Consider the following 12894-nt stretch of genomic DNA (forward strand, 5'->3'; position numbering starts at 1 on the left):
ACTTTCGGGATGCCACTAGTCGAGATTCCAGAGCTGGTGTTCTGGCCGCGGGTCGGGATTGCAGCGCCGGTTTAAATTCACTACATCCTGTTTCAGTGGCTCCCTCAACTGTCTGCTTGAAAAGGGACCACTTTAATCTCAATTACATTTTTTTTTTTTTACGTACTTCTCCAAAATGCTTGATTTATTAGTCCCACTATTGGGAAATCGTGGGTTAAATCAGGCAGCTCACTACTAGTCCTGTAATTGCTAAATTCGGCTGTCGCTTCTTCTGAGGGAGTCATTGTCTCACTTTCTACTGCAGATACTGTACCGCCCAGATTTCTTAGTAATCAGGTACCGGGGCTCACAACATGCTAATTATTCTTTAAAAATAGATCCTGCTGCTTCTTCTCACATTTTCTGAGGGGAGAAAGAAAGCTGAAGATAATCCACTCTACAGACACAGCAGGGAAGAGCAAATTAACCCTATTCCTGCTTCACAGGTCAGCAAAATGTCTTACTGCCGGCCCATTTGAGAAGATAATTCTTGGCCTGGGGTCAAAGACCCATGGCTCACACAGTAGGATTAGAGCAGTAGTTATCTGCAGGTATTTTATGGGGCAAAATTTTAATGCTGCATTTCTTTGAACGATGGGTAGGGCCAAGGGAAAAGCTAAGGATTACAGGACTCCATAGAAATCATTTGTAGGGGCCCTCATAGTTCAGTTCTGTACCTCCCACAAGAATTACTTTAGGCGGAACCCTCCTCCTAAAGGTGCGTACACACTGGGCGATTAAACTGGACGACTGAACGATAACGATAACTGAAGGGAAAATGCCCCAAGAACAAGCAGGAACTGAAGACATTTGCAGTAGAGGCCTGTCAGAGCATCACCAGGGACGAAACCCAGCGTCTGGTGATGTCTATGCGTTCCAGACTTCAGGCTGTAATTGCCTGCAAAGGATTTGCAACAAAGTATTAAAAAGTGAAAGTTAGATTTAGGATTGTTTAGTTTGTCCCATTACTTTTGACCCCTTAAAAAGTGGGAGGCACATATAGAAACCGTTATAATTCCTACACCGTTCACCTGATTTGGATGTAATTACCCTCAAATTAAATCTGTAAGTCTGCAGTTAAATCAAATTTTGTTTGTTTCATATCAAAGCCATTGTGGTGGTGAATAGAGGCCAAAATATGAAAATTCTGTCAATGTCCCAATATTTATGCACCTGTGTATGTGTGTATATATATATATAATATATATATATATTTATATATACTGGGGAATATTACCAGTATCATTCATGATCACCCTCACCGACTTCTGAGGTTTTGGAGCTCATGGGTTGACCATTTTGAGACATAGTAATTCCCTTTTGGCTATACCATGGCTGTGTGAAAAAAAACTGCAAATACCTTTTGCTTTAGGAATGATGGTCTCCACATAATTTAAGTATCTAGCCTATTTAACAAAACTTGAAGACTGGAGATATCAGATCTCAGTCTTTATTTCATTCATATCGCTCAACACACCGCAGTTTCGGAGGACTGTCCCTGCATCCCACACTCATGATGTTCATCTCATGTTCATCTCAGCTTGCAGGGAGTTGGGAGGTGTTGCCTTGTGGAGGCCAGGGCTGGATTTACCGCTAGGCAACCTAGGCACCCGGCCCTGACCACTGCAAAACATCTCCCAGCAGAGCACCGCGCGACGTCACGTGGCTCCACCCCACACTACAGCACTGCCACTGAGTCCTGGCACCTCTGCATCATAGTTGCCAAGTCCGCTTATAACAAGCGGAATTGGGCTTGTTTTTTTTCGAGAGTTGGTTGTTTTTTTCATGGTTGCTTGTTTTTGGGCTTCTTTTATTAAGGTAACTTGTTTTTGGGCTTGTTTGTTTTTTTGTGTGCATTGCCGAGGCGCCCCTGGAGGTAAGTGTATGTGTGTGTGTGTGTGTGTGTGTGTGTGTTTTACACCAGTAGTGACTGAAGGAGGGGGGAGGCTATATCTGGGGAATAGAGGGCAGTAGCTGGAGTACAGGGTGAAGTTGGAGGGGGCAGGCAAGAGGGAGAGGTAAAATAGATGATGGAAATGAGGCAGGTACATGGGGGCGTGTTAAAATTACTGAGGCTGTTATAGTGAGGGGATAATAGAATTAAATAGGTGACAGGAATGAAGCAGGTAATAAAGAGGTGTGAGAAGAATGGGGAGTCAGGTAAAGTAAAGGTGGGTAAACACTAGATGATATGTCACCCGATCCTGCTGATCGGGTCGACATATCGTCCACATTGGTTAGTGTGTAACCACTATGCGTGACCCTGCGCACTCCCACAGGTCGTCCATTGGGGTCGTTCGATCGGCCTGCATGTAGGTGCCGACGCTGGCATAGTGGATGGAGCCGGTGCCCGACATATCGGGCATTCGGTCACCGCATCGTGCAGTATGTATCGACCGCCCGATACAGTACATATTGCATGGTCGGGCATCGCTTTGCTGGGTACACACATCAACAAGTGAATGGAAGGGAATGAGGTATGAAAAGAGGGAGGAGGTAAAAATATGGAGGCTGGTGTAGAGGGAGAAAAGCAATATAGGCAGATAATAAGGCTGTGCACACAATAAAATAGGTAAGTGAAGGGGGGAATAAAGGAAGTTAGGCAGGTAGAGAGTGAGGACAAAGAGACAACCCTATAAATTGTTTTTTTTTATTGGGCTGTTTAGGATTGTTTTGGGCTTGTTCTTTACTTATTGGTTGCTTCTTTTACATTTCAGAGATGGCAACACTGCTCTGCATAGTGCAGACAAGCCCAGGCTCAGCCAACCCAGCCCCAGCACACACTAAAGTGAGGAGCGGAGGGAGACACCTCTCCCTGCCAGTAAGCTGACATTGCTACCTTCATACAGGAGGTGTACTGTAGGCGGAGCCACCAGCGCTGAATGCTAATAAGGAGTTGGAAGAGGGCACACTTAATGCCTTCTGCACAGCATCACCTTTAGCCCCGCCTCCAGCAGGGAGGAGCAGTGGAAGACCCACAACTGGCCACCTGCTCTAAGGTAAGTGTGATTGCCCTCTGCTGTGCTCCTTCTCCCCTCTGTCCTTTCTGTCCCTGCTCTGTTTCCTTCACTGTATGTCTGTCTCACCCAGTCATGTGTGTCTCCATGTCCCCCCTCCCCTACCAACAGTGTGTATGTCTCCATGTCCCCCCTCCCCTACCAACAGTGTGTATGTCTCCATGTCCCCCCTCCCCTACCAACAGTGTGTATGTCTCCATGTCCCCCCTCAGAACTCATTATGTCTCCATGTGCATGTCCCCCTCCCCCACCAGCAGTGTGTGTGTCTCCATGTCCCCCTCCCCCCACCAGCAGTGTGTGTGTGACTCCATGTCCCCCTTCCCCCACCAGCAGTGTGTGTGTCTCCATGTCCCCCCCCACCAGCAGTGTGTGTCTCCATGCCCCCCCCCAGTGTCACCAGTGTATATGTTTCCCTCCCCCAGTCAGCAGTGTGAATTTCTCCATGTTCACCTCTCCCCACCTACCAGTGCCCTCATTCCCCCAGTCACAAGTGTACGTCTCCATGCCCCCCATTTTATCATTGTGTGCTTCTCCATGTTCCCCACACCGTCACCAGTGTGTACGTCTCTGTCCCTCCCCCTCACCCCATCCACCAGTGTGTACGTGTCCATGTCCCCCTCCTCCCCATCCACCAGTGTGTACGTCTCCATGTCCCCCTCCTCCCCATCCACCAGTGTGTACGTCTCCATGTCCCCCTCCTCCCCAGTCACCAGTGTGTACGTCTCCATGTCCCCCTCTCCCCCAGTCACCAGTGTGTAAGTCTCCATGTCCCCCTCTTCCCCATCCACCAGTGTGTACGTCTCCATGTCCCCCTCTCCCCAGTCACCAGTGTGTACGTCTCCATGTCCCCCTCCTCCCCAGTCACCAGTGTATACGTCTCCATGTCCCCCTCTCCCCCAGTCACCAGTGTGTACGTCTCCATGTCCCCCTCTTTACCAGTCACCAGGGTGTACGTCTCCATGTCCCCCTCTCCCCAGTCACCAGTGTGTACGTCTCCATGTCCCCCTCTCCCCCAGTCACCAGTGTGTACGTCTCCATGTCCCCCTCTCCCCCAGTCACCAGTGTGTACGTCTCCATGTCCCCCTCTCCCCCAGTCACCAGTGTGTACGTCTCCATGTCCCCCTCTCCCCAGTCACCAGTGTGTACGTCTCCATGTCCCCCTCTCCCCCAGTCACCAGTGTGTACGTCTCCATGTCCCCCTCTCCCCCAGTCACCAGTGTGTACGTCTCCATGTCCCCCTCTCCCCCAGTCACCAGTGTGTACGTCTCCATGTCCCCCTCTCCCCAGTCACCAGTGTGTACGTCTCCATGTCCCCCTCTCCCCCAGTCACCAGTGTGTACGTCTCCATGTCCCCCTCTCCCCCAGTCACCAGTGTGTACGTCTCCATGTCCCCCTCTCCCCCAGTCACCAGGGTGTACATCTCCATGTCCCCCTCCTCCCCAGTCACCAGTGTACGTCTCTGTCCCCCTCTCTCCCAGTCACCAGTGTGTACGTCTCCATGTCCCCCTCTCCCCCAGTCACCAGTGTGTACGTCTCCATGTCCCCCTCCTCCCCAGTCACCAGTGTGTACGTCTCCATGTCCCCATCCTCCCCAGTCACCAATGTGTACGTCTCTGTCCCCCTCACCCCATTCTCCAGTGTGTACGTCTCCCCATGCCCCAGTGTGTCTCTATCATCTTTGTGTGTTTGGCCTTTGTGCTTTCTCCTTTCTTTACTTGTGTCTTCCATGACTCCTTTTGTATCTGTCCCCCACCTAATTCTGTCTTTCATCCCCACCACCCATCTTTTTTCTGTTCCCCCACCACCAACCTTTCCATTGTGCCCCTACCACTGTTCCTCTCACCCCTCTCCTCCTTCCGCCACCCCCTTTCTTCTGTCACTTGTCCCTCCTTCTCCCCTTACCTTCTGCCTCCTTTTCTGCTGAAGGCGATGGGGTCCTGCTGGTCGACGATCAGAAATGGTGAGGAGAAACCTGAGGATGGCAGGTCAGCACAATCTTCTGTTTAAATCATTAGTTTTCTCTATAATGCTGCTGTCGCTGGTGAAAACCCTGAATAGCACAGGTATTATGGGGGTACTTGTATCGCCACAATACCTGTTCTCTCAGCAGTTTAAAATAATAAATAAAAATGCTTTATTCCTTACAGAATATCTTTAGTTTGTCCATTTTTTTTTTCTTGTAGGGGTGGGTGGGGGCCCCAGACCAGTAACTTGCCTAGGGCCCCATGAAGTTTTAATCCGGCTCTGGTGGGGGCAGCAGTCTACAGGGCATGCAGCATTAAAAAAATGAATTTTTGCCCTGTCCTGCTTTGGAGATCTCGGATGTCAGGAGGTAAGGGATTGCGGTTTTGTCCAATTTATCAAGCTCAGAAAGGCTTAGTTTCCAGGTGCTTCACCCCGTTAGCTACCGTCATCTTCAGATGGTGTTAGCGATTGTTGTCTCTGGGTTACAGAATTGCTAGAGAGGGATCTTCGGATCCCTCTCCAGTAGCTGAGATACCATCTATTAAGTGAAGTCTTTAGCTGAAATACTTCACAATGGGGAAAGTGATTCACCAGCACATCCCATTTTCAAAAGCCCTGTCCAAGCAGTCTTAAATAGCTCCAATAAATCAGAGCTGAACAAAGCAATATGAATTGGTATTTATTGGTGTAAAACCTTGATAATTAATAAATAGGTCCCAAAGCCTCTGAATAACTCTGGTGTGCAGGTCCTAGGGAAACTGGAAACACCAGTAGAGGGCAGTATTCTACCCGTAGGTGCCCACACTCTTTCTGCACACCACAGGTCTGGTCAGTTGGGATCCGAAGGCTACATCCACTTTGAGACAAGATGTACCGAGCATGAAACAGTGTAAAAAAAATAAATTATGCAAATGACATTCACTTTAGATACATCCTTAATTGTAATCTCATAACAGTGATTGTTTGTTTAGCAACTGTTTCCAGTGAACTGTTCTACACATATTTGTTTTAGTGATCAGTTTAATTTGCCCAATGTTGCAATTTAATGGCGTTATAGAAGCTTATGACAATTAGTCTTGTCTGCAGGGTTTAACAGGAGAGGCAATTAAATTGCTGGTCCTAAGGGATACAATTTACTTCTGGACAGTAAAAAAAAAACTAACTTGAAATAGAGAATAATTACAGGGGTTTTTTTTGTAGCGTTTATAAAGAAATTAAAAATATATGCTGCATAAGATCACATTTAAGGGCTGATGTGGATGAAGCCGTGTCCTTGTCTATTGGCGGTTGCCCGCCTATGTCTTTATGCAAATGCTGCTACAAAGGCCATACTTGCTGTACAGCTATGTGTCTGAATGTGCAAGGAATGACGCACCTACTGTGAGCGTCCGTAGAAGCTGAAATACCGATTACTGCGTCATTAGACACAGGGCCGGTGCTAAGGTCTTTGGTGCCACCCTGCGAACTATAAATTTGCATGACCCCCCCCTCATTTTTTTTATAAAGGGACAGCGCCTGCAGCAAAAAAAGGGGAGTGGTCTCACCAGAAAGGAGCGTGGCCACACAATAGTACCCCTCAATTCAAATTATACCGCACAGTAGCACAGTCTTATTCAAAATACACTGCCCAATTCACATTACACCACATAGTAGTATCCCTTATTCATGTTACGACACACAGTAGAGCCCCTTGTACGTAATGCCCACAGTAGCAGTGCCCCTTACATGCAATGCCCATAGTAGTAGCAGTGCCCCTTACATGCAATGCCCATAGTAGTAGTAGTGCCCCTTAAATGCAGTGCCCATAGTAGTAATGCACCTTACACATAAGGACACACAATATTGAACTTACCTGAAGCCCGCTCCTGCGCCCGCCGCAGTTTGACAGCTCCTCGCGTTCGGCACTGTGGCGTCTCTCCCTTTGCACACTGGGAGCTGGAAGGTGGATCTCAGGGGTGAGCGCCAGCTGCAGGGAAGGAGCAGTCGGGCGCCCTCTGGTAACAAAATCTGAATGGGTGCCCGGCAAATGCAGACGGCAGCGCCGCTCCTCCGGCTGACCGCATCACGCTGGCCCTGATTAGACACCACTATCGGTCGCACCATCGAAACTTGCAATAGCCCTATGGCAGGTGCAGTTTTTCCGCCCGAGTATGAACTTCTATATAAGCGGTGCAGTGTCTGTACGCCAACCATTTTCAGTGGCCCGCTCATAACACACCCGTAAAACGGATCATCTCCATACATGCGCAAAGCCACCCAGGTATGCCCACTAGGTTTTCAATACATTTCTAAGACCATGCATCTCCTACAGGGTTGGACTGGCCCACAGGGGTACAGGGGAAATCCCAGGTGGGCAGGGCCGGCTCGAGACATGTTCAACCAGTGCGGTCGAACAGGGGCAGCACCCTTTAGAGGGCACACCCTTCCCAACCATTTCTGATTTCACCGGGACAGTCCCATTTTTCGGGCGCAGCCAAGCTGTTCCCCCCCACAGGGCAAAGTGTCCCGAGGTTGGGCACCATCACAGCGGTGTGCGGCCCTGGAGAAGAGGAATGGATGCCGCACGCATGCCCGCAACATCCATTCAGTGCAGGAAGAGGGCTGGGGGCAGCCCAGCTACTGCCGTCGCCCCCAGCCTGATGTTAACGGGAGGCGTGCCATATGGGCACGCCCCCAAATAACATCATTTAGGGGGCATGGCCTCCGGTAAATAGGCCACGCCCCCATTTTCAGTTGCAGGTCAGGTACCTGGTAGAGCAGGAACATGGATGAACAGACTATGCACTGTAGTATCCATGTTGTCTGCAGGCTATGCCCTCTATAATGGTTAGGCAAGCCTCTCGTCTAGCTGGCCACACCATTCAGCATGGGCTCCAACCACTGCCTTTCCCCGGTGGGCCCTTCAAGTTCCAGTCTGATGCTGATCTCCTCTGTCTGCCTCAATCACAACTTTGACTCTTTAATGAGTGGCCCTTCTGCTCCCCTAAGCTGGCAGGCCCCATAACAGATGCCTCCTACTAGTTACAACCATGGGAGCATAACATACCCTGTCACTTTCTAAATGTACTTGTTGTAGTCAATAATATTATTCCCTGCCTGTTATTATGATTTATGTATATTGCTGGCTCACATGTGATACAGTACATCTACATTACTTACAATAAGCAGGGAAATACATATATTATTTACAAAAAAAACCTACAGTTGAGCTACAAAATGTTGCTGTTCGTTCCTACAGGTCCAGGGGAATTTGTGGTCTGAAATGGAACCAGCTTTCAAGAAATAACTGGAAAAATGTAACTTTCAGTGGTCTTTTTAGCACTTTCTTGTGGTTGTCATCCATCACAGTGTTCTGTATACTTCTTAATAGAGGACAATTAGTGCTAATTGACATCCGATCAGAGCTGCATTCAGCAACTAAAGCTTACCACAGGCACAGACACTTAGTAGTGTAAATAAGTGCACAGCTTAAAGGTGTTTTCTTAATGTCATTACTTAATTCCCCCCTGTTAATGCTACGCCGTCCGTTCAGCTTTCTGGATACTCTTGCCTGTATCCATTCATAGTCCTCCAGGGGTATGAGAGCAGCAGGAACTGGCAGCTGGGGCGAGGTGCATGTAAAAAATTAGGTGCCATCCTTTCATTGATGAACTACTATCATTGATTTAAAATATCTAGGATTAGGATAGCTGTAGTGTTTGGGTATACTGTGGCACCCGTCACATTTCATGCTGTGCACCAGTCACTCCTTCATCTGCAGAGCATCTTGTCAGCAGTATACTCATCGTTCAGAGAACACATTAGCCGCATTGCTTTCTTTTTCACATTTGATAGAATTGGATTTTTTTTATGAGCGTCTGTATTCAGAAAATGTCCTCTGCCTGTATGGCACTTAGGGTAATGTGCCGGCTGTATTATGGAAGGCTGCAGGCAGCCAGAGGCTAGGAGCAGAGGGGGGAGACGGGCTAACTGCACAACAGCACAAATACTGTGTATGTGTGTGACCCTGTGAGTGTCTCTGCGTGTGTGTGTGACCCTGTGAGTGTGACCCTGTGAGTGTATCAGTATGTGTGATCCTGTGTGTGACTCTGTGAGTGTCTCTGCATGTGTGTGTGACCCTGTGAGTGTGACCCTGTGAGTGTATCAGTATGTGTGATCCTGTGTGTGACCCTGTGAGTGTCTCTGCATGTGTGTGTGTGACCCTGTGAGTGTCTCTGCATGTGTGTGTGTGACCCTGTGAGTGTTTCAGTATGTGTGATCCTGTATGTGTGATGCTGTGAGTGTCTCTCTGTGTGTGTGAGACCCAGTGTGCACTTATGAATGTGTGACCCTGTGTACATGTGTGTGATGCTGTGAGTGTATGTGTGTGTGACCCTGTGTACATATGTGTGTGATGCTGTGAGTGTCTGTGTGATGCTGTGTGTCTGAGACCCTGTGTACATGTGTGTGTGATGCTGTGAGTGTCTGTGTGATGCTGTGAGTGTCTGTGTGTGTGGCCCTGTGATGCCGTGAGTGTCTGTGTGTGTGACCCTGTGTACGTGTGTGTGATGCCGTGAGTGTCTGTGTGATGCTGTGTTTGTGTGTGTGACCCTGTGTACATATGTGCGTGTGTGATGCTGTGTGTGTGACCCTGTGCACGTGTGTGATGCTGTGTCTGTGTGTGTGACCCTGTGTACGTGTGTGATGCTGTGAGTGTCTTTGTGTAAGACCCTGTGTGTCTGTGTGTGACCCTGTGAGTGGCTCAGTATGTGTGACCCTGTGTACGTGTGTGTGACGCTTTGAGTGTCTCTGTGTGTGTGCACGACCCTGTTTGTATGTGACTGTGTGACTCTCTGAGTGTGTAACCCAGGTTTCGGGTAAGTGTGTGACCTTGTGTGAGTGTGTGTGACCCTGTGTTCGCATATGTGTGTATCCCTGTGAGTGTCTCAGTATGTGTGTATGACCCTATGTGCGTGTGTGACCTTCTGAGTATATCGTGTGTGTGTGACCCTGTGAGTGTCTGTATGAGTGTATCAATGTGTGTGTGTGTGTGACCCTACAAGTGTCTATATGTGTGTTCGTGCAGTCACATGACCTGTTGGGTAGTCTGGGCATTACCAGGTGGCGGGTGTCATTCTTAGGCAGCTGTCTGCCTGGTCAGAGCATTATCTGTTCACACTGCCAAGAGAGAGATTTTCTGTTTAACCCCCTTTCCAATGTCACCATCAGGGTAATGAGCTGTGGAGGGCAGAGGCTGATGGGATTGATGCAACAAGCTCTTTATTTTCTATACTAGTTGCATATGAGTGCTGAGATGCTCGGTTGAGTTGAACTTTTGTCTCTTAAAATCTGTGTAGTACTGTAAGTGCAGCCCCATTTTTTTTCCTGCCCCTGAACAGCTGCCACAGGGTTTGTGAATCAGTGGGTTCACAATTCTACTCAATCATTGTAGTGTCACAAGGATGACAATTTTTACTGACCTGCAGCACATTTTCATGTTACAGGCAACCAGGCTTACCAACGCATCAAAAGTTTTGATGGTGGAAGCCCTGCCATCATTTGATGGTTGGCTTCCCATGTCCATCCCTACTCCTGAATAAAAATTTGTGGGCTGATGTGAGACTTAAGCCCCATACACACTGGTCGATGTGTGTATTGAGCGATATCGGCAGCAGCGGGGGTGCCTGCTTCGGTAAGTGCATACACACTTGCCGATGCCGGCAACAATAAATGACTGCAGGGGGAGGGGGAGCGGGACCATGTTGCATTCGGCAGCATGGCATCGTTAACGATATCCCCAGTTTGAGCTGCATGTACAGACGACTGGGGATATCATTAACCACCCGCGGGAGCGCTCATCGTTCATCGCTTAGTGCATACACACTGGACGATTTGAACGATATATCGATCAAAGATGTATTTATCGTTCATATCGTTCACAGGTATCGTCCAGTGTGTATGGGACTTTAGGTGGAGATTTAATAAAGCTTGGAGAGAGATAACATTGTGAGAGATAAAGCACCACTAAAGTGAACGGAGATAAAGTACCAGCCAACCAGCTCCTAACTGTCATTTTTCAAACACAGCCTGTGACATGACTTTTAGGAGCTGATAAGCTGGTACTTTATCTGTTCACTTTATCTCCATCCAAGGCTCCTGTCCCTTTACAGGCTGTGGGGTCTATTTACTAAGCCTTGGATGGAGATAAAGTGAACAGATAAAGCACCAGCTTATCAGCTCCTAAAAGTCATGTCACAGGCTGTGTTTGAAAAATGACAGTTAGGAGCTGGTTGGCTGGTACTTTATCTCCGTTCACTTTAGTGGTGCTTTATCTCTCACAATTTTATCTCTCTCCAAGCTTTATTAAATCTCCCCCTTAAGCTTATGGCTGCAGAATATGGTACTGTAAACTAATAAATATATTTTGATGGTGAGGTTTTGTAGTTACATTAACACTAAAAAAAACTAGGAAAAAAACAAAGGATAACTTTATTGAAAAAAAGTAAAAGTATATTTTATTATCAGGTTTGTGCAATTTGTAAAATTTACAAAGTCTGTGTGAAGTCATATAGATAACAGATATTCTCAGTCACTGCAGATTAAATCCTGGATTCTCTGGTTTTGCTAGGGCACCCTCTGCTGGAAAATCATTATATTCATTGGTAACTAATATTTACATGTATACCAATTCAATTTCTTGACCAGTGCTATTGAAACTTGGGCGAGTGCAATTGAAACTTTTATGCCCAATTTCACAGCACAGTTATTGGCCATACCTGGCTTGTGAAAATCGGGTGGAAGATGTTCCCCAGCTATTCCAAATGTGGTTTATAATATAAACAATCAGAATGGGTGTGGAGCATCCTCTAGCTCAGGGGTGTGGAACCTTTTTTCTGTTGATGGCCATTTTGATACATATAAGATTATTCGCGGGCCAGTGCTGGCCACACCTCCTCTGTGTGACATCACACGGGGGCGGGGCCACAATCACCGGTGATTACAGCAATGCCCGGGCCGCAAGGGCAGCGGTGTGTCCATATGTAGCGTCCTAAGGACGCTCCAGGCTGCATTGCTGCATAGATTCTGGCTGCATGGTGTCATTCTAGGCACCCTACTAGCCAGATGAGGCTAGCAGAAAAAAGCTCAGAGAACCTGACCAAATGATTACGTGGGCCTTATACGGCCCCCGGGCCTGAGGTTCCCCATCCCTGCTCTAGCTGATTCTCAACCTTTAGGGGTATATTTACTAAAGTGAGAGTTTTTAGAAGTGGAGATGTTGCCCATAGCAAACAATCAGATTCTAGCTATTATCTTCTAGAAGATGCTAGTTAAATGTTAAGTAGAATCTGATTGGTTGCTATGGGCAAAATCTCCATTTCTGAAAACTCTCTCACTTTAGTAAATATACCTCTTAGACTTAGCCATTTACTATGCGAGTGGGGCTGGGATGTATTCAACAGCTTCTGCCATTCCAAGTATATGGCTCCTACCACATGATTGGTGGATGGCGTTGGCCATTCACTAATCATGGCGTCAGAAATTCCCTTGTATACTGATTGGTGGATAGTTCAAGCCATTCACCAATCAAAAGGTTAGGAGGTCCGTACTGTGTATGACCGTATCCTGGAGCAAAAAATTTCTCCAGAGCACTGGGACTGCACTAAGAATAAGTAGTGTGGATAGGTCTAGGGTCTGTATAGTAAAGTCATCAATGACTTGCAGTCTGTGTAAAAATAAAAATGCTAAACACATGGGGTATGCACAATAAAGCCATCTGAGATTTGGCGGTGACTGCATTATAAAGCCATCGGACATTTAAGAGGTGTGCACAATAAAGCCACCAGATATTTAGGGTGCCTGCATTGTAAAACCACCAGAGATCAATGTCCTCCAG

This window comes from Taudactylus pleione, unplaced genomic scaffold (assembly GCF_031769625.1).
Source record: "Taudactylus pleione unplaced genomic scaffold, aTauple2 ptg000451l, whole genome shotgun sequence".
NCBI lineage: Eukaryota > Metazoa > Chordata > Amphibia > Anura > Myobatrachidae > Taudactylus > Taudactylus pleione.